Here is a 21,496-nt window from a genome sequence, read left to right on the forward strand (position 1 = left end):
AGTGGACATTTTCAAAGCTTATAGCCTGCTTCCAGAATCTCTGGTTATGCAGCTAAAATAATGACATGGATGGAAGTATAAAGAGATTAGTACTGTTCAAATAGATTTCGGGGCCACTGTGTCATAATGTAGATTTGGAATCAGGTGGTATCTGTTACATATCTGGAATCAGGGATACCTGTTATCTGTTCTTTTATTCTTGGTCTGGCCTCTGAACACAGTGTGACCTGATTAAGTTAATTCTTTTCTGTGTCTCTGAGCTAAGTGAAGATCCAGAAAACTGGAGCAAATCAAGCATCCTAATTATCTTTTAAAAAGAAGGGGGAAAAAAGGAATCTCGGGAAATTACAGTACAGACAACATAATTTGATTATCTGTGAAAACATCTGGAAAAATTATTACAATCAATTTACAGGCACCTACAGTACTGTAAGCTGAAAAACAAAGATTTATCAAAACTAAATGTTTACCCATCTTATTTTCTTTCATTTACAACTGGCCTGGTGAAGAGTGGGAGGATTAAAATGTGTATTTGCATGGCATAACAAAGTTTTTGACAGAGTCTAGCATACAAGTCCCAAAAGCAAATTGGGAGAGATGGTCAAGATTAAATGAGAAATGCACAGTTTTTCAAGAAATACGCAGAAACTTGTTACCAGTAGTTCACTTGCACACATAGAATATATTAAACAGGGAAGTCTACCTTGTGTATATGGTGTAGATATGACAGTATAATATTTTACAACAGTAGCAAACAGTAATTACAATATTAACATTAATAAACAGTCCAAAAAATGCCTTCCAAATAATTTTATTTTCTGGAAACATTTAATGTGATGGAATGGATTATTTTCTTGAATCTAAAATATATTCTTTCTTGCCTTTCCTATGTATATATGTTTTTATCAGATGGTTTCTTCTTAGAATATACACAGAAAAGCATAAATTAAACTTCCAAGTTCTAGAGTTTACCATGTCAGCTGTCCTGAGGTCAGTGAAACTTAACTCCGTTAAAGAAAATCCTATGTGTGATTGGCAAGTTAGGTAATCAGGAACCACAACAAGGAGGAGCAATCACAACATTCTGCTTTTTACATATAGATTATTCTCTCATGCCCTAGAGAGTGACTGCAGTGAGGTACTCCGCTCTTACACCATTGAAAAATGCACTGTTTTAGAGATTAAATAGCGCTTATATTAGAAAGCTACATATTATACTAAACATGACCCACATAAACCTTTAAGAATTTGAATATCCAGAAACAACAACAACAAAATTTCACCTTGTCATATCACTGAAGATAAACTGATCAACTCACGCTGCTATCCTGAAGAGCTACGGTGGCTGCAGAACCTCTAAGATCTAAGGTTGTTCATCTTAGATGCACTGTTTTTATATATATAAATACCAAACACCTATAGCTATACCTAGTATTATACATCTAGTATACTATAAACAGTATGAACCTATTACAAGACTAAAACTCTTTCTTTCATCTCTCCATCACTGAACTTTCAAAAGTGCCAAATAATGAGGTAGTATAGTCCACTTAAATTTGTAAACATGATGACAGCTAACAGAAAAAATGAAATAAATAATATATTCCTCCTTAGCTACTGTATGCTTTATGTTTTCCCACATTTGTCCAGGTAAAGTCACTGTGGAAAAATCAACATTGAGCTATTTGGCAGCAGCTGTACACCTTGAGCAGGATACTAAACTGCTTGCATACTCAATCTTTACAATTGTGACTTCCCACTAAAAGAAGCACCAAAACCAAACGCTAATTGGTAGCATTTATGTAAATACATGAAAAATATGAATGGATGAAGGAAAAAAAAGTACTCCAAGTTAGACAATGTTTGTAACCCTAACAGGTTCTGTTACAAGCAAGAAACAGAAAAGTGCGCTGCTAGGCTCAAAACACAATAAATAGCAAGATCAAGAATAATAAGAACAATTTTCATTCTACTTCTCTTTCTTTTGCACTTGTCCTAATTAGCCCCTGATGATGTGAAGGCTTACCTTTACTAATACTTAGTCCCACTGGAAGCAATTAATGCTGATAAAACCAGGCACTTTCCAAAAGCTTTTAACAGATTATTATCTGAACAGCCCAACAATTTTGTTATTATTAGCCAGGTAAGTAAAGACAGAAAAAGATCATGATGTACAGGGCATTAAAATTTTTTACCTTCTTGGTATGCACTGTTCTCCTCCCTCTCTTCTTGCGACGTGCAAACAACAAAGATGGAGGAAAAAATACCCCAAATCATGCTAGCACTCAGAAATAACCTGCTGCACCTGATGCACCCAGGTGGTGCATATAACCTAGACGATGGAATGAAAACCAAAAACCTCTGATCCTAATTTTCAGGCAGTTAGTCTGACTGAGCACTCAAATAACTGAGCTGAGCTCCTTTTTTTAATCAATCCAAAGACACCAATTTGACTTAATTGAATCAGACCATATGGAAATTAAATATTTACATATATTGTTAAAGTATTTCTTTCATGCCAAATAGGCAGGCTTAAAATTCACTTCTCTGGTCATGTGTGATAGTCAAAATTAACCAAGTTGTTAAGTCTCTGTAGGAACAGAACCAAAATACTATCTGAAAGGTATTTGAAACAGACTCCATGATTGAGGTATGTTCTGTATGTTCTGTGAGGCTTCCACAGTCTTTACTGTGTTAGAGGAAAGCTGGCTGGATTTGGCTGGTTTTAGTATAAATTTTCTCAGATTGACTTACAGTTACATTACCTTACATACAGTGTAACAGCATGTATGTCATACAGTCTGTTGCTCAGGTTCCACTCAGTATCCAGTTTCGGATAGCCCTGTGTTCTCTCCTTCCTACTGCATCAGTGGTATCATTTAGACAACACAACTGTGTGTGGTTTTAGTATCTGCCTAAGGAGCTTTTACATTTTAATATTACAAGAGTATCCATGGAAAGTATTCTGCAGTGTATGAAATAATTTGGCGCTATTGTCTTTGCTTATACTGAGAATGTAGAAGGATGGCCCTTGCACACAATAATGTGCTCCCACAGTGGAAGCAATTGAGTAAGACTGTAGTTTAAGACTGAATAAGACCGTTTTAATACAGCACAGCTCTTCCAACCAGTAACCTGGCTCAACGTAAAGCTACTTGTTATTCCACTGGTAAAATATTACACAGGCAAACATTTAATTATGAACAGAACAGTACCTAGTTCATATGTGAAACATTTTCATCTGTTAGCATATAACTGTTAATAAATGTTGAGTTAATAAACTGTTAATACTGGATTTATATTAGTCATAGGTTTGTTCAAATTCACTTATTCAATTATTCCTGACTATATACAATTTTTCTTTTATGGCAAAATCATGTTACTTACTGATAGATTTCACTCAGCTTGTCGAAAGCAGTGGGGGAAGGCTCTGACATGCATACACCACACAGAAGTCTTCCAATGTAAAGAGGCTAATCTTCCCTGCTGAGAAAGCTGAAAATAATAATAAAGTGCATAGTTGATTCTCTATTTGTTGGGAAAAGGCACACGTGTAAGTCTAAGAATTAAATACAAATTGGGATATCTCTTCCGTAGCCCTAAAATGGAATTGTGAGAGAGACACTAAAATGTCTACCTTATAACTATGCTCATAATTTGGTATTGTGGCTTCCTGAGATAAAATGGTAGAAAAGCTGGAAAGCAATGTTGTTAATAATTTCCACATTGTTACTCCTGCTTGTGATTCACTTTATTTCAAGTTTTCTTTCCCCATTCCCAAGTCTTTCACCTTTTTGCCTTAGCACCTTAAAAGAACTATTTCATTTACAGATTCCCATTTCTTTTCCCTTTTTGCCTGTTTCATTTTCCTCCCATTTTAGCTCGGGGGAAATAAATTTTCAAAATTAGCTAGATGGCTATGTGAACACATGAAAAAATACATATAATAATATTTCTTCAACTTTAAGAATTGCAGAATTATCCTCAATATTTTAAAATAAATTTCATTGAGGGGGATCCTACTTGAAAAAAAAAGTCTATTGTTAGTTATTAAATTTTTCTCCAAAATACTGATCAGCTCAATTATAATTAATTATGGGACCACTTGGTTACTTCGAACATCAAGGATTTCCTGAGTCCTCACAAGCTAACCCATCTTAAAAGCAAGAACAACTTAGTTTACAGAATTGTGTAGGGCACCCGGTGAGGACATCCAGAGAATCATAACAGAAACGAGCTTCCAGTCACACACCTTCTTAGGATTAGCTGGCTAGAAAAAGGCACAAGGCAGGAATCAACAGTCCTCTCCCACCCCTGAGAATACGTTACATCCATGGTTCTTTGTAGGAATTAAGATACAAGTGACCATGACCAGAATGGGACTTAATCGCATGCATATAATTAAAAAACGATTTATGAACTTCCCAGAACAGGACCAGGTTCTAACAAAACATCCTTCTGTCTGCCCATCATCAGGAAAGATGATTACAAATCTAGGATATTATTAAAGCCGATGAGATTGTGGGGCTTTTAAAATTTTCTTTCATGTCTAAAATCATTCAGGTGTCTTTTATAGCTGTTATTTTTTCCATCTGAATTCTCAACGAGGATGCAGCTGCAGTGTGATCCCAACTTTATTTTTATTTTCTTTTTTAAATTTTTATTACTTACCACAAATTTTAAGATAGGAAATAATAGTAAACTTATTGGTCTTGAAGACAATCCCTAGTGGTACACATTTTAACAGGGGTATAGTTGTTAATATGTCTGTGATATAATTCGCCACGAGTGGAAGTTAGCCAGAGAGCCTACTTACTAAAAGCAAAATAATGGTTAGGGCAAATGTCCTGGGATCTGTAAAATCTACTGTTTCTAAAATTAATCTCCTTTACTCTATGAAAGAAGGCTACGAGAATCATACACCTGGGAAGTTGCAAAGAACGCTATATTATAGTTAGCAAAAATGGACCAAATTCCTTCCTCATGCAAACTTTTCAAGTCGGTGGAGTTACAAAAGCAGCGTCTGATGGGTGACTGGTGTAGCAGATCTTAGGGACAATTCATGAAGCATTATTGTAGGTTATAATTTTGTAATAGGTAATGAAACAGCTTTAGGAAGCTGTACAGTAAAATGATATGCTGTATCTTTGCAATATTGGGACTTTCCGGCATAGTCTGCCCTATTTCTGTGAGTAGGTTTGAAACCATTAGGGCATGCTCAGTGGCAGAGTAACTGAGTCTACAAATTGCTCCATTGTGCTACCCACCCACACGACTATTCCCTAAAATACAAAAAGGTGAGAAGTGCAGAAACTGTCCTGAGACAAATCCTGTTCTATGCAAGCCAAAACCAGCTCATAAAGACAGACAAAATTTCAGCTTAACGGTAGTACCCTCACTTTTCCGTTTTCATCTCCTTCAAACCATGGCACTTTCTTGTGTGCCCCTATCGAAGTCTTAAGCACCAATGACACAGTTTTAGAGTGTAGAAAGAATGAAGAATTGTGTTTTGTGTCCTTTACATGAGATGCACAGTAGCAAAATAGGAGATCTGCTCTTTTGTAGTCACATAATTTTTTAATCCATCTGTTAGAACTGCACCTCATCAAACTATACCTGATTTAACACTTCTCCTAACGTATTCTAAAATAGGAATTAGAAAGAGTTGAAGAACCACATATGTATTTCTGTTTCATTCTTCGTTAAATGTTCTGCATGCAAAGCGACTTAATTGTATTTCAGCATCTTCTTCTACAAGATACAGATTTTACTTTCTTAAAATATTGCTCACTAAACAGCTGCTACCTCACCACCACGAATCCCAGGATTTTAATGGCGGACATTTTTCTTTCATGGAGAGAAAAGTGTAAGTGCCATCAGATAATACTGAGATTACACATAGATCCTGACTGATATCAATACACACACAGACACATGTATCTATGGTTCACATGTTATAGCAGTGCCTTGTCACATCCCTCAGGAATGAAGGCCCTATCCAGTGAAAGACTGCCGCTAAAGTAAGCATGACCTCCAGCAGCAAAGACGGAGCCTGTGCGCTGAGCAATTACAGTCAGACAGGACTGAATGCTAAGCAAACAGAAAAACGTGGTGGAGATGGGCAAGATGATTGCAAAATAAAGTAAACAGGGTTCACAGAAAGAAGAAAAGCAGAAAGCTCAGCTTGTCCTTATACAATTCAAGCTGCATTTGCAAGAGAACATGCTTTCTACTAATAGAAATAAAGATCTCCACTGACAGTGTTTTACATGAAACTGGAGTATAATCAGTTATTTAAGACAGAAATAAAATGAGTGCACGAAGCACTTTGCAGAAGCTCCACTGTAATACTTTTGGCTTACTGAACACTTTGAAACAGAAACTGAACATTTCAGCAGAAGTTAACCCAGCTCAAGAGTCCTTGAAATTGGCTTTTGTTTGTCACCCATAGATTATCTACTCTCATGACCCCTCCTTCCTTTCTGCACTCTCTTCTTTTATTATTATTCATGATTTGTCAGCAGCCAAGAAATTCCTCTGGGTTTCAGTGATGAAGTGCTTCATTTGGACTAATTGTTTCATTTACTTAAAAAGAACAAAGAAATATGTCAAAGCACATTTATTCTTTTGAGGCCACTTTTGGATATCTGTTGCCAATCTTTACAATTTTTGGAACTGAAAATTGAAGATTTAACTTTCAAAAATATTTTAAGTCAAAGCAGCACACACTGTAGATATTATGGAGACATGATGAAGAGAGCATCAAAGTTTTTTCATTTGTGCCACCACACATTTTACCTTAAGATCGCTAATCTTCCCAGATCACCCTGGCAGATCTCAGATATGACACCCCTGAATTAAGGCTCTTCATCCTCTGCTCCCCAGACAAACAAACAAGATTCAATACAGAAACGTCTGCTGGAAGTGGAATAGAGGGTAAAAGCAGAAGAGAAAGAAATAGAATAAACTGGTACCGAAGAACTATAACAACAGGAGAGTAGAAAAGAGGCAGGAATTTGGGGATGGAAATTGGGAACAAAACAATACTATGTGGAAATATTATTAGTGGACAGGAGGATAAAACAGTCATCGAGTAGGCTCAGGTTCTCATAGGATTTCAGGCCCATTTGCTCAAGGGAAACATAGATTAAAATGGCTTACAGAGCAAAAAACCCATTAAAATTAATTAAAAATTAACTCAAATTTAAGAGAGGACATGGACTACAGATAAAAACCAGGCTAATCCCAAAGTAGGTATTTTCAGGTATTCATTCCCAAAGTGTACTTCAGGGACAACTGCCCTATGTGTCAGCCTAGTCAATCATCTCCAACTGGTCTGTTGGAAAACATTAAGCTATATATTCACCCGATACTGTGCATTATGGGTTGTAGGAATGTGGTTCAGGTTGAGCATGCTCTGTTTGTCCAGAAAAAAATTTGAAAATCACCATTTTACAGTGTACTTTTCCTTTGGTTGTATCTGGACTACTATCCTTTTAAGCTGTTCTCTAGTCTCCCATCCCTTTGTGGCTACCACGAGAATGTAATGCACTTTTTCATTATGAACTTTTATGGCATTACTTCCTTATTATATAAGTACTCAATAATATGAAGAATGTTAACAGCCATTTGAACTAAACCATTTGCATGTTTCTGCATACTATACAGTTGTTAAGGGAATACAAAATAAACCTCTATATCATACTTTCTTAAGCTGAACTTCTTGCCTCACTGACAGCAAAGCACCTGTGATCCTAACTGTGTTGCATTGTAGGCTTTTGTGCCAGACTGAAAGGAGTTAGTATGGTACTACAGCTGATTATACCTGAGATAAGTACAATAAGTAAAGGAAAAAAGACTTAATTTTCACCGTTTACAATTGCGGTGTGTACCCTGATACCATACACAGATTAAACTTAATGGCTTTTATTTATTCTTGTCCTTTATGGAAAAACCAATTAATGCTATTGCATGAAGTGTACTCTACTTGCCCACTGTGTCCAGTCTACTGAAAAAAAACGGTTCCCATTATTTTGATGTACCACCCTAGCATGATCTCTAGTACACAGTATCTTCAGATGATGTGTGCAGTGGAGCCTGTGGCAGCTGTTAAATCAGTATTTAGTTCACTGATGCGAGACACCATATTGAAAGAGATTGACTTAGTGTCCTGGGCATTCTCTTAGCCATAAAATGTGAGATACTGTGCCTACTTAAGTATTGCTGTCTGGAAGAGTGACAAGTTTAGGGGAAGATGTATCATTGCCATCAGATCTATCGTGCAATAAAACCCATGTTCAAGTAATGATGCCTGCATACAGCATATTTAAACCAATATTCTTTTAGTTGGGGCAAGTTACAAGTTTTCCTTCATTCAATGGTCTTTGGTAGTTTCCAGTAGATTTCTTTCAAGGACATGATGAAGTGGAAATAAGTTTACACATTATTCCACAGATACACCTGAAGAAAAAGCAGCTCAGTAGTTTGGCGATGCAGCTGGCAATACGCACAATTACGTAAGTGGCTGCAAACTCTGAAAGTCAGCTGCAAAGTTTTCAGGAATATGGCCACATTTCCCCCTGTTTAGTATTTACCAACTTTTAAGATTTCCTATTTGTTGTCTGTCAAACTAGCATTTAATACCATAAGACACTTAAACTTTAAATGGAATTACACTCAGAATTTGCCTGTCACATGAAAGAATTGACCTGTTCATTTGATATTTTTCTTTATATAGACTAGAAAATAAATAGTATACCTGCATTTTTTGTCACATACTTGGGCATAGTTGTATAAATTGAGAGTTGAGAGCTGCTTCTCCTCATCTTGAAGACAAACAGATTGTAGTTTTTGACTTAGCACTTGAAGAAATCTGAGGGAAAGCTCTCATACAAGCAGTTCTGGTTTTTTTCCCTGGGAATTCACAGTGACCTTGTTTTCATACACCATTCAGGCTGTATAAAGACTTGAGCTCCAGCAAGGAGGAAAGAGGATTTTGACACCATAAGATAAATGGAATGAGCTGTCCTGGCTCTCTCTGGTAGCCACAGGAAGACCTTAGATAATCTGCCTGCATTAGACCCAGCCCTCAGATGGCCAACAGCAGGTGAGGTGAGTCCCATACAAGAGCAGCCCTTCCTCACTTATTTGATCAGCTGAAACTTTAGTCCACATCCCCCATCTCTTCCAAATGTAGTGATGCATAGGAAGCCAACAGTTACATTTGAATGTTAGTCTGATTTCAAGTTTATAGCTAATACTGAATTAAATGTTGTTCTGATTAGCTAATGTATCATTTTCTGTAAAACCTGTTCATCTTTCAAAAGGGATATATGTATTAATTCTCAACTCTACTATTAAAGAAGTAACTTGCATGGGTTAAGAAATAAACAAATAGCTGATATTGTGATGGCAAGACCAAAAAGAAATTCCAGTACTCAAGTATAAAATCATCTCTCCAGCAGGAGCCTAGCATCCTCTTTGATTCTGGGCCTGCTGGCCAGTATGAAGTTTTCTCCACAGGACAGAAAAGGGAAGATTATTGAGTACATAAATCATCTTCCCCCAGAATATGCCCCATAAAGTCTACTACTTATTGCGAAGTGAGTTCTGTGGAGAAAGATCCCGTAACCCCATGTTTTCCAAAAGCATTTACTAGAAGTCCATGGCTGAAGTCCAGGACTGCAGTTCAAGACCTCATTTACAGGCATCTGACAGGCATTGCATTCACCATGCCAAGCAACCCATCTAGAGGAATGAATGCTACTTCCTTCAACAGACCACCATCTTTGTAATCTATTAACTCTCCCACATCACCCCTTCCCTCCTGTCTTCTACTATTCTGTATTCCCATAGGCAAGGAAATACTGATCTTTTCACTTCTCTAGCTTCATAATTTCCACCGTTATGCTATCATCATGTTAACAGAAGGCAGCTCCCTCAGATCAACAACCTTTTTCTGACAGAGCAGAACCAAGAAAGAAACCATGAAAGAGCCCAAGACTTTCCTAGTAAGACATGCTTGTCCCATCTCAAAACCTTGCTGAGCACAAGGTTTTTCCTTTTATTCTTAATTCACACTACTCTAGGAGTTTTAAACACGTAATTTTTGGTAAACTGGCACATTACACCTTTTGTGCAACTTTTGCTCCAAGTCACTAAGTTTTGTTTCTTTTCCAATTTCAGACTTTTCCTGCCTTTTTAGTTTCTGTCTTCCTAGACAAAAAAAAAAAAAAAGTAGTTTCCCTTCACTACAGTTTGTTATTGTTTTTCTTTTCCTTCTTTTTTGTCTTTTGTACAGCCTAACTCTTCATGTTGGTGTTCTTTGACTTTGATTCCACGGTGTATCTTCCTTCCTGTAATATTTGCAATGCTTGGATAATTCTCTTCTCCCCCCTTGTTATTCTGTTCCTCAGCTGGGATAGATATATTAACACCAGAAGCCTTCCATTCTTGGTATGAAGGCAACTTTCTCATTGGAGACACTGTCTGTCCTGTCCAGTTTTACATTTTGCCTTGTTATTGATATTAAACTGACTATGAATGGTGACTATTTATGGAAATTGGGGACATAATTCTCACCATAAAACATCTACTTTAGTAAACTCAATCTGGCAAACAAATTGATATATACAAGGGGAAAAATATAAAAGCTATCAGCAGGGCACAGGTTTATTTTATGCAGATGTACAGTTTGCATATTATGGGACTGAACAGCACTCAAGTTTCCAATAACTTCTTTTTTGCTTGACCAATTTTCTTCATTACTTATAGGTCCCTGCAGAATTCAGAGCTGTTATTACAAACATATACATCACAGAAGGAACACTGCCTGACATGCATAGCTTTTTAATAAAGTTTTCATCAGCTGCTTTTACTGACATTTTTTCATTTCTCTTATGACCTGTTTTTAATGTCTCAGTCTTCATTTGATACTGTAAAACAAAAGGAGTGGAATATTACCACAGAATGTGTTCATGGCTGAATATAAAAATAATCACACAATGCACTTGAAGCATGAAGGCTCTGTAGACAATTTCCGTTCCTGTTTGCATATGCAATCTATGCATCTTGAGTGGAAAAGTGATCCTCTTTTCCTATATCAGATTAAACCCCTCCAAAAAAAGCATTCTCTAATCTTGGAGTCATAATTTAAAATAATCCATATTGAGTTTTAAGTCTGACATTCAAAAGTAAGCATGCATATTTGTGCAAATAATTTTGTGAAATCTTTGAAGACCTGCACTTGTGAAACTGCACACCACAAGTTGACATTCAAAACTCACTCCATCCCAAATGATATGAGCCAAAATGAAGTGTCCTTTTATGACTGAGGAGTGATTGTGGTGTTACAAGTTTTAATTATTTGAGATAACAGAGTCAGCAAAAATAAAAAGCAGTTCTCCATCCTAACACAGATGTCAATAAAGTGAGAGCCTGATGGTTCTCAGTCCAGGTCCATGAGAGGACCTGAGACAAGTTTATTCTGGCTCTAGGACACAGCTCTGACTCATACCACAGAAGCATATTTTAGGTGTGGCTACATTTACTAAAGAGTGATCTGTACCCAAAATTGAATTGTTTGTCATGATCCAAACATGTACAGAAAAGTGAAAAACCCCTGCTCATTTTCTGTCAGTACTAGTGGTGAGGTAATCAACGAGATGCATCTAATATCCCTGTCAGCCAACCATTCCCAGCAGAAAAGAGATTGAAAAAATTTGTAATATACTTTTTTCTAGATGTCTTCTTTGGTGTGGAGTATAATTTCTGCTCCCTCTTCAACATGAGATGCTTCATGATATGAAGGGGAGAAAGAGAGTGAAGTTTCACACCCTGTGGTGGAGATGAAAAGAAAACTTGCAATGCGATTGCATCAGTAAGCAAATGTACCTCTACTCACTTCAGTGGATTTCTATCAAGGATCATTCTTACTAAACCTCTCCTTTCTTTAGCTCACAGCTTAGCTCTGATGCAATGAGGTTGGCTTTGTCCAGCTATGCTCTATCTCCAGCAGTTATGATAGATGAGGGATTCAGATTCATGACCCCTTTACTTGCATTTGAAATAGGCTAGAACATTCTGGGCAAATCTGTTTTATTTTTTCCACCCCCATAAATATCAGCAGGCACCATGAAATCTGAACTGCATTAGCTTAGATCTGATAACAACCACCAATGCACTGCTCACAGCACTGCCATAACCCTCTTGGTTATGTGGAAGGGTTCTGAACAGCTTTACAGATTGAAAATGCCAGTGCCAACAAGTCTCAAAAGAATCTCAAAACTTGACTGTTGATACAATAAATCTGAGGAGATGAATCCAACAACAGCACAGAATGAAGAAAAGCTGTGAAGGGTTGGGTAAGCTGAAATAAAAAAAAAGAGGCTAAGAAGTTTGGAGTTCACTATTATGAATATTGCTTATTTTTTTTGTCAAGAGCTCTCCATTCATAAATTATGCAGGATGCTTAGTCTCATGTTTATAATGGTGAGGGAATTAGTCAGAGAGAGTCTGTCAATTAAAATGATTCCCAAATGCTCTGATACCTTGCAACCTGCTGCAAGTAAACCTGCTGCCTGCAGATATTCCTCTTAACATCTGGTGGTGTGACGATTCTGAACACGTGCTTGTGCATTCATACTCGCAAAGACAAGGTATTTCCACCCTCCTACATTCTATAAGGCAAAATTCAAATAATATGTTACCAAGGATGGGACTCTTGAGGAGTGTGCTTACATCACTGCACGATTTAAGCAAAATTACAGCTTTACATTCCTCTTGGATCTGGCTGTGCTGCACAACATCCATAAGGCAAAGGATGAGGGTCCTGAAATTCATAATAGATCACCTGAAAACTCAGAAGTGCTACATTTCCTAGAGTGGTGAATCATGCCAAAACCTGCATGAAGTTGTCCCATCATAAAAGAGAATGAGAAAGGTCTGAAAATTTTCTTCCATCATTGGCAAATTCTGACTGGTAATAAGGAGAGTTATTAGTAAACACCCACATATACGCATACCTAATGTATTTTGGAAGTGAAATTCAGTAGCAGATGATTACGTTAAGGCCTAATATTAGTGCATAATCAGAAATATAAGTGTAGCTAGTAAAATATCCTTCTTGCAGCAATCTAACTAGATTATCACAAAGAGAGATAATTTTTTAAAGGCCCAAATTCCTACTTTGATGGTCATTCACTCATGCAAGAAGCCATCCTGTCTCTCTTTAGCCTCTGTTAATATAGATATTACCAGCTAGGTCCCAAATTTTATCTGCCTATAGTGGTGCTCTCATAGTTACTACAAGCACTCAGTGAAGTTATTTGACAACACTTTGCTCATTTGTCAGAAGCAGCAGTATTTTTGTTATTGAATTTTACTTTGCTGTGGTATCTACTTAAGACTCTGCCAACTGCAAGGTTCTGTATACCGTGCTAAGACATTTCTGATCCTACAGTTAGGTCAAAGTCTTATTAAAATTACATGAGTATTTTGAGTGTGTTTTGAGTCAGCTCTGATTGCTTTAAGCTTTGTTTGTAACATCAGACACAAAACCACTAAATCCCTAAGAAATAATGAAGAAATATCTATTAATTACTTCTTTTAATACCCATGATTTACAGTGACATTTAACCTATCTTTCCAGAGCTACAATTTGACAAGTATGTAATTACATTTGACCAGTGATAATCACAGAGCCAAATAAAATAAGTCAAATTGAAGATGACCTTCCTTAACTAATCTTTGCCTGCAATTAATTATCCATTGTCTGTATGTATATTATTTACAATCAAGAAACAATTTATAATAACCTTATATGATTACTGCATATTTTTCTAAATGAAAAATGGTATCATAGGCTACTTAGTTTCTTCTTTCCCAACTTAATACTCAAGGTGTTTTGAAAAACAATATATTAAAATTCGTCCTGAGTTATAAGGAGAAGATTTAGTATCAGAGACATAATACCCTGCTTTACAGGAATTAAAAAAAAAAAAAAAAGGGAACTCAGTTTTATCTTGTGAATGCATATTCACAAACTATCAAAACACTGTCCTTTTCAAAGCTGCCATGTCACCAATTAATAATAACCTAAGTAGCTGACTTCAGCATAATGAATGCTGGTCTGCAAACAGAAATCACATCATTTCAGGGATTAGAGCTGAGTTCTATATTCCTCATTCTCAAACTTGATTCCTTCTGTTTGGTTTTTGTTTGTTTGTTAAATCTTGCTTCCTTTAATTCAAATTCCCTTTCTTCCTGGTATTTCTATACCAGTGGCACTGTAGTGCAAGTAACATAAAAAGGACAGCAGAGAGTAAGGTCTAAAGGGACTGCTCATTTCCCATCCTCTTCACCTCTGCCAGGTAGCACAGCTCTGACATGGTCCTCACAGACCAGGCAGGATACTTGTGAGCAAGCTGCATACTTGTTAGCCACCTGCATTTCCCATCCTGACTCCCATCACTTGTGATGATAATGACAACACTAAGCTTTCCTCTTTAGCTCATGTAAAAATAATGGATGTATTTTATACCTGAAAATAGCTAAATCATACTGATATGCAAAGAGCCATTAGAAATACCTTAGAATAGCTATTTAGGCAACCTGTGACTAAATACTTACTTATCTCCAAGAACTCCACTGCTAATGGAGAAATATAACCTGCCTCCCTAATTTGTTCTCCACAGATCTTTGTCTTCCATCCCCACCCTTATTTTAGCAATTAATGAAGTCAAGGTAAGTCCTTCCATTGATTTCAATGGTCTCCAGTAGAAGGCTCTGGATCTGCCTCTAGGAGCTGCTTTAGCCTCTTGGCTAAATGGAATTTGTTAGTTTTGCAGCACATATTAATTTATACCACCATGTCTGACAGTCTACCTGGGGGGCAGAAAGGCTGTAATTTAATATTTTAAGTCATATTATGTTCATTAAATTATATGTGTACATAAATTGAATGTAGAAGTTAACAGAAATTAATTTTTATATAATAGAGTACAGTATAAACTAATGAGAAATAAAGGAATGTTAGTCACCACACCATAAAAAAATATTCTCAATCTACACATGCCCCTGGAGAATTGTTACCTCATGCTCTGCGTGATGGATGTCTACCAACAGAGGGCTTTGTTGTCTGAAGTGACTCACCTGGAATTAGTTAATGCTTCTAAATGAAGTCAAGGAATGTTAACATTTTAAAGAGCTCAGTGATACAATAAACCCTTACACCGGATTTATAGTATTGGCATCATATTTAATTTTAGTATCTGTAATGTTTTTCCACTTTACATGTAGAAAAGTGCCAGAGGGACTACAATTAAATTCAAGAACATCCCTACACTGCTATTAAAACCTCTTTTTCCTCCTCTAATCCTAAAGCCAAAATTACTTTGTTTTTCTGTATTGATCCGCTGTCACCTCAGGATGAACAGATACGGATCTTGAAAATTATATTCTATAATATGCAAATTGGCACACCACCTAATTTACTGAAATAATACAAAAGTAAATGGAAGAACAAAAGATTCTTATAAACCATATTGCTACTCCTGTTGGATATTAAACACCTGATTTTTTCATGCCATATTTATTCCATCTTTAGTGTACATTCCTTAGGACAGATGATTTCTTATGGTATCTGAAGTCAGAAAATTCTGTTAAAATTTACATGCAATAAATTTACCCAATAAACATTGGAAAAAATGGGCTGGACCTAAAACCGATTGAAATCGAAACGAATATTTCAATTCAAGTTGCTTTGCATCAGTTCACAAGTGCAAACTACCTTTTGTAAATAAACATTCTAGACTATTAAGTCATAAAATACCTCTACTTTCTTGTTCATTACAATATTACCTAACTTAAATTGCTCAACTTCCAAATTATATATCTCTATATACATATATATACACACAGACCCTTTTCCACAAGAGGGACTTAACATACTGAGACATCATAGCTTTCCTAATATGCTTCATACTTTCCCTATTTTGCTATTGCCTCTAATGATCTATTCCTATCCATTTTTAAGAGACCAACTAATCCAGCTGCACTTCTTGCCAACACCAGATCTTTAGAAATGCATTATAATGGACTCTCTGAAATTCATGATTCCTTTCACCTTTGACTGAGATCCAGAGTTTTCAACAGTAGCTCCCTGTTGCCACATCAGAAAAAGAAATTACTCCCTCAACGTACTTATGCTTCATCAAATGCAAACATTTGCATCAAATGCAACATCCAGTCCCTTGGAAATGGCATGCTACCATACAACTATGAAATGGATTTGTCTACAATGTCAGTGGGTCCTTGCATTTTAATAGCTTTCCGCTCCAGTAGCCCTGGAGAGGAAAATGTTCAGGTATCAGCAATAAGCACTATTAACAGAAATTCAGTAATTGTAATAATACATGATATGATACCTGAAGTAATACATCTTAATGTAGGCTTCAAAATCATATGCCAAAGAAAGCATTTAACTTCCACCTGTACTTGTATATATATTTCACGTGACTGAATGCACAGAACAGGAGAGTACCAATGAAAAATTACTAAACAAGTAACTCACTAACCACTTACACATATAATCATTTACTTTATAGTAACTATGACACAAATTTAAGCATGGCAGACAGCTCTTCACCACTATAAATGTATTCTTACGTAGGTTTCAAATCCCTGCATGTAGGATCTCAATAGTCTTTGACCTTTGGAAGCTATTTTATTAGGCAGTCAGAATTTTCAGATCTTTTTCTTTTCAAAAGAAAATAACAAATTCAAACTCAAGTCTGGTGTATGGTGTATTTTTTAGATCAAAAATAACAGAACAAAGTCAGTAAAACACTAAGATTATTACCTAAAGATTACAGGACTACTTCCTTTTTCCCTGGCTTTTTTTTTTTTTTAATTTGAAGAAACTTCACCCAGTGTAAAATAAAGTCCATTATTTTCAATCTTGAGTAGAATAAGAAGTTACCTGCTCTGTAACAACTACGGAGCCTATCCAATTAACAAGGCCTCTGTGGGTCAGGGTTTATCTGCCACTTATCGTGGAGGGCAGTGATGCTGATGGAATGTGAGTGCAGGCACTGCCACTCTGACCACAGCGCCTTTCCAGACCTCGCCCCGAATGGAAACAAAAAACAGTTGTGACCATCAAAAACCTGATTAATTGAGGGTGGCGTTCTGAGCCTGGTGCTGGTGACCCAATGACTGGGAAATGCCCTGGAGGTTTAAAGTCTCATGTCCTTCCCAGGGTAGCAGTCACACTTACAACAAAACTGCCTAGTTAAATTACATTAGCCAACTACTGTTTACAAATTTCAGGATCACATACGGTCTGCCCATTGTTTGGCACAGATAAACACAATCAGCCCTGGCATTTGAAGCTGCTGACAGATTGCCAGCCACTGGTGCAGATGGTGGCAGCACAAGAGCGCTAATTACCGATGACATTAATGATGAGGTAACCTGTCTCTCTTCAGCTAATAAACAGATGCAATGTGTTTCCTATTAATTTTTTTTCAGATAACAAATTGTTTAGCTTTAATGGTAGAGAGCAACAAAACCAAATTATCTGTTCTTTGGAGAAATTTGTTTTCCGCTAATTGCTCTAAACAATCAATAACAGAATTACAACTGGCATTATCCCACTGGGAACAGAAGCAGAGAAGTCAAAGTCAATTAGCTTCCTACAGTACGATTCACTCAGACGGAAAGAGTCATTACAACAGAGTGTAAAAGTCAAACTATAAAGTATGCAGTTCCATCAACAAAGCAGACTGGGATGGAAAATCTAACAGAAGGCTTTTACATACCTGTCAATTCCTCATATATCTCTGCAGCTTCCAGTTTTTCTTTAGATGCTTTCAAAAAAGGGTAAAAGACAGGGAAGATGACATTCTTGGATCTTAGAAGGCTCTGTGTCTTAGGAGCGTGCTACAGCTATAAGTCTTCAGAAGTCATGGCTGAAAAATGTCTCATCTACAGAATAAAAAGAACAAATAACCAGCTCAGTTTTCTGCGAATGTTCCATTAGTACAAATACAATATATATGGAAAGGCTGAGGACTCCACAGAGGCTAGTGAAATATTATTCAAGTGGGCAAAATAGCCATAGTTGAATTCCCAGCCTTTTGTCCACTACAGAGTGGAGAATCAGGGGCAAGGAATAAAACAGGGCAACTGTTGTTGCCAAATAATTAGTGTTTAATAGAATGGCCACACTTCAAGTGAGGAGACAACTTCATCGGGACTGGAAGTCCCTGCCTGGTGTAAGCACCAGATACCAGCAGTGTGCTGAACGACTGAAGCGTCCATCCTCTCACAAGCAGAACTTCAAGCTCTTGCTGAGTCCCTGAGAGTCCTGAGAAGACAGATTCTTGTTTGTGTCTTGCAGACCATAGCTCCTAGCCTTTCCAAGCAGTGCCTCTCACCAAAGCCCACAGCCTGTCCAGGAGGAAGCAGCTGAGAGACAGTGGCCCCCATTCTCTCATTCTCTCACACACTAACCAGCTAGCAGTCTCTTGACCCTGTATGTGTGGAAACTCCTGACGTCCCACTCTGGACAGGGCTGCTGCACAGAAAAGTTGTGACACCCTGTTTCAAAATTGAGAAGTGCCAATGTGCATTCTCACTTATACCCTCATTTTCCCCACCAGGGGTTTATGATACAACAGAAAGCATATATAGATATATTTATACACACACACACTGACTATTCAGGTTGAGCATTTTAACTAATAGCAATTGGATAAAGGCAGCAACCATGTAGCAAGGACAAGTCACCTTCCCTGGAGGTATTTAAAAGACATTGTAGACATGGTGCTTCGGGACAGGGTTTAGTGGTGGACTTGCTAGTGTTATGTTTATGGTTGGACTTGATGATCTTAGGCATCTTTTCCAACCTAAATGATTCTATGACCATCCATTTCAGAAAAAAAGTTCATGCACTTAAGACACAGGCATATTCTGCTAAAATAACTTCTCGTTGTTTTATCTGATTTTCCTCAAATGCATGGAGCTTTAGATTTACTTTAATCTTTCAAATATTATTTTTGGACTATTTGTTAGTTCCAGTGCATTCAATTAAGAAAGTAACATTTTAACACACTTTGTGTTGAACATAACTCACATTGTGTATTGGAAGAGTCAAGTCCACACTGTTTCACATTAATTCCTTGCACCCCGCAGTTTCTCAGCAGTGAAATACATCAGTAGCACATATTTTGCCCTCGAAAACTGAAATCATAGAGCTTTACATGAACCCTTGACTGATTTAGCATCTCTCTGGGCTGAGCTTCTGACTCTTTTAGTAAAGAGTGGCTAAAGAGGCAAAGTCCTCTTCCACAGGCTACTTGAATCCATTGGTTATTCCCCCCAGATCATTCCATCAGGACGCTTTCCCACACAGGTTTATTTTTCTACCGGGTGAAAATTGCTGGCCACCCAACATCTTAATACATTGAGCAATGTTTTCAGCAGTGATGTAATGTTGTATTTGAAAACATATTATCTGCCCACTTTCTACTTTATGCTGTTGCACACAAAGGACTCAACTGACTTTCTCATGCAAGCACAACTGCAAAGGCATCCACAACTTTTGTTAAAGGCCACCTATTTTTTCCCATGAGTTATCAGAAATAACACAGTTGTGTTTCACTATTTAGAAGTGACTAACAATGAATGGCTGTTCTGGCTGGGAAAGGTTTACATACACCCTCACAGTTCTCTTTATTCAGAGCTTGTAAATAACAACAACATACAAGCCCTACAGCCACTAATTTAGCACCACATTGTGACTCCCTCTGTTTCTTTCCATTTGCCCCAAGCAAAGTCAAGTTCTAGTGACCTATTTTGGCCAATATATATTAAATCGGTTCGTTTGACCTTGATACTGTTTTGTACAAAGCATTAAATTTCTTGTGCATGGCAAATGGTACAGTCTGTTGACCATGAAATTCCTATGACTGGGCTTAAGTTGGTTTGTCCATGCATTGCTGAATAATTAAGTGTGGGACTGAGTTTTGTTAAAAAGGAAAACAAAGGGTTTGTTTAGTTTTGTTGCAAAACATTGCTAATTCAGGGGCTATTCTGCTGCTAAGCAGAAAAAGGAAATCTTTAAGCAATGAAAACAATTATGATATTTAATAGTTCTCAGTTCCTCTTCTTTGCCAGGATTTTTTTAAAGTGAAGACAACATCCCTCTATGGCTATATGCACAACAACAATTAATTAAGCCACCTCTAACATGCTATATTTTCCTATGCAAAAGAAAGCATGTGGTGGTTAGAACACATACTTGATACACAAGAAAACATCTCTTTTATATAGACTCTGTTTACAAAGCCAGTTAAGAAATTTTTAAAATTGCTCTGAATGCCTTGCTTACTTTTCCAGCAGAGATGTTTTCTTCCTGTGCTAACGCAAGACAGATTTCCACAGAACGCCAGCTGAGTGCTAACATTTGATCTTTACAACATATCCCTCTACAGATGAGACCAAATTCTGCTTTCCTTCTCATTTTGGCAACTACTGTATATTTAACAGTTGCACAGTGTCATTCTGATTCACAAGTTTTGCTTAAGATATGTAGAATATACCTCATGTCAGACCGCTTTTCTTTCTTAATGCTGGAATCCTCATTCTTTATCATCTACAGATACACAGGGTGGGTATCTAACAAAACCTAAGTCAGCTCTTACCATGCAACTTTTGTTTTCCATTCACAGACATGAAGCACTCTTGAAGTGTTTATACAAACGAAAGGAAATCTTTTATCATACTCTTTGCTCATCTGGGTCACCTAAAATGCAAAGTGCAAAATTAAATTCCTACAAACAGTAAAACAGTTCATTCCTCTTTCTGCACTCTGCTACACTTCACCATGCACACAATGTGGTAATTGCTTTTGCTTGACTTGTTCAAACAGCCATTTTCATGACGTGACAGCTAGGGCACTAATATATTTATGCCCTTTGTAATCGGCCAGCACTGCTTGTAATTAGGTGCAAAGTTAATTAAGTGCAATACATCTAATAACTGCCTGCCAGTAATTGTAAAGTTTGATTTAGCACATGAACTGTCAAGGTGTCAGAATAGTGTGTTAAAAAATAAGTTGCTAACAGAAAAACAATCCTGCCACAAGCCAGAGAAAAGCACTGTGACAGTGAGTCAGTTGAGAAAAGGAAAAGATATTCAATACTTACTATTTCCGACACTGGGAAATGACCTCACCTGCATGTTGATAAGTTGTAAGTTGCTTTATTGAACAACAAATTAAAATATATTTTACTTACCAGTCAATGTCTTCTCCTACGGAAAACCCTTTCATTTAAAAGCTATACATATGGTATAGAATTTTTTTAAGTCTGCAAATGTCAGTAAGAGAACAGATACAATCTTTTAAAAAATAATACATAAAGGGGGTTACAAAAAGAAGAAAGAAGGCCCAGAGAATCGAATTTCTTGCTTAGAGACCTGGTCTTGTTTGGGT

At 37.0% G+C, this 21,496-nt stretch overlaps 1 long non-coding RNA gene across 1 annotated transcript; it reads right to left on the reverse strand.

Moving 5' to 3' along the window:
- Positions 1 to 3,388: 3,388 nt before the first annotated feature.
- LOC106892599 lies at positions 3,389 to 20,805 on the reverse strand. Its single transcript, XR_001412894.1, has 3 exons — positions 20,706 to 20,805; positions 17,820 to 17,985; positions 3,389 to 3,495 (listed from the first exon to the last, which is right to left on the reverse strand). It is a non-coding gene; the product is annotated as an uncharacterized LOC106892599 (long non-coding RNA).
- Positions 20,806 to 21,496: the final 691 nt, after the last annotated feature.

The sequence above is a fragment of the Calidris pugnax genome, unplaced genomic scaffold, assembly GCF_001431845.1.
Source record: "Calidris pugnax isolate Ruff unplaced genomic scaffold, ASM143184v1 scaffold42, whole genome shotgun sequence".
Taxonomy (NCBI): domain Eukaryota; kingdom Metazoa; phylum Chordata; class Aves; order Charadriiformes; family Scolopacidae; genus Calidris; species Calidris pugnax.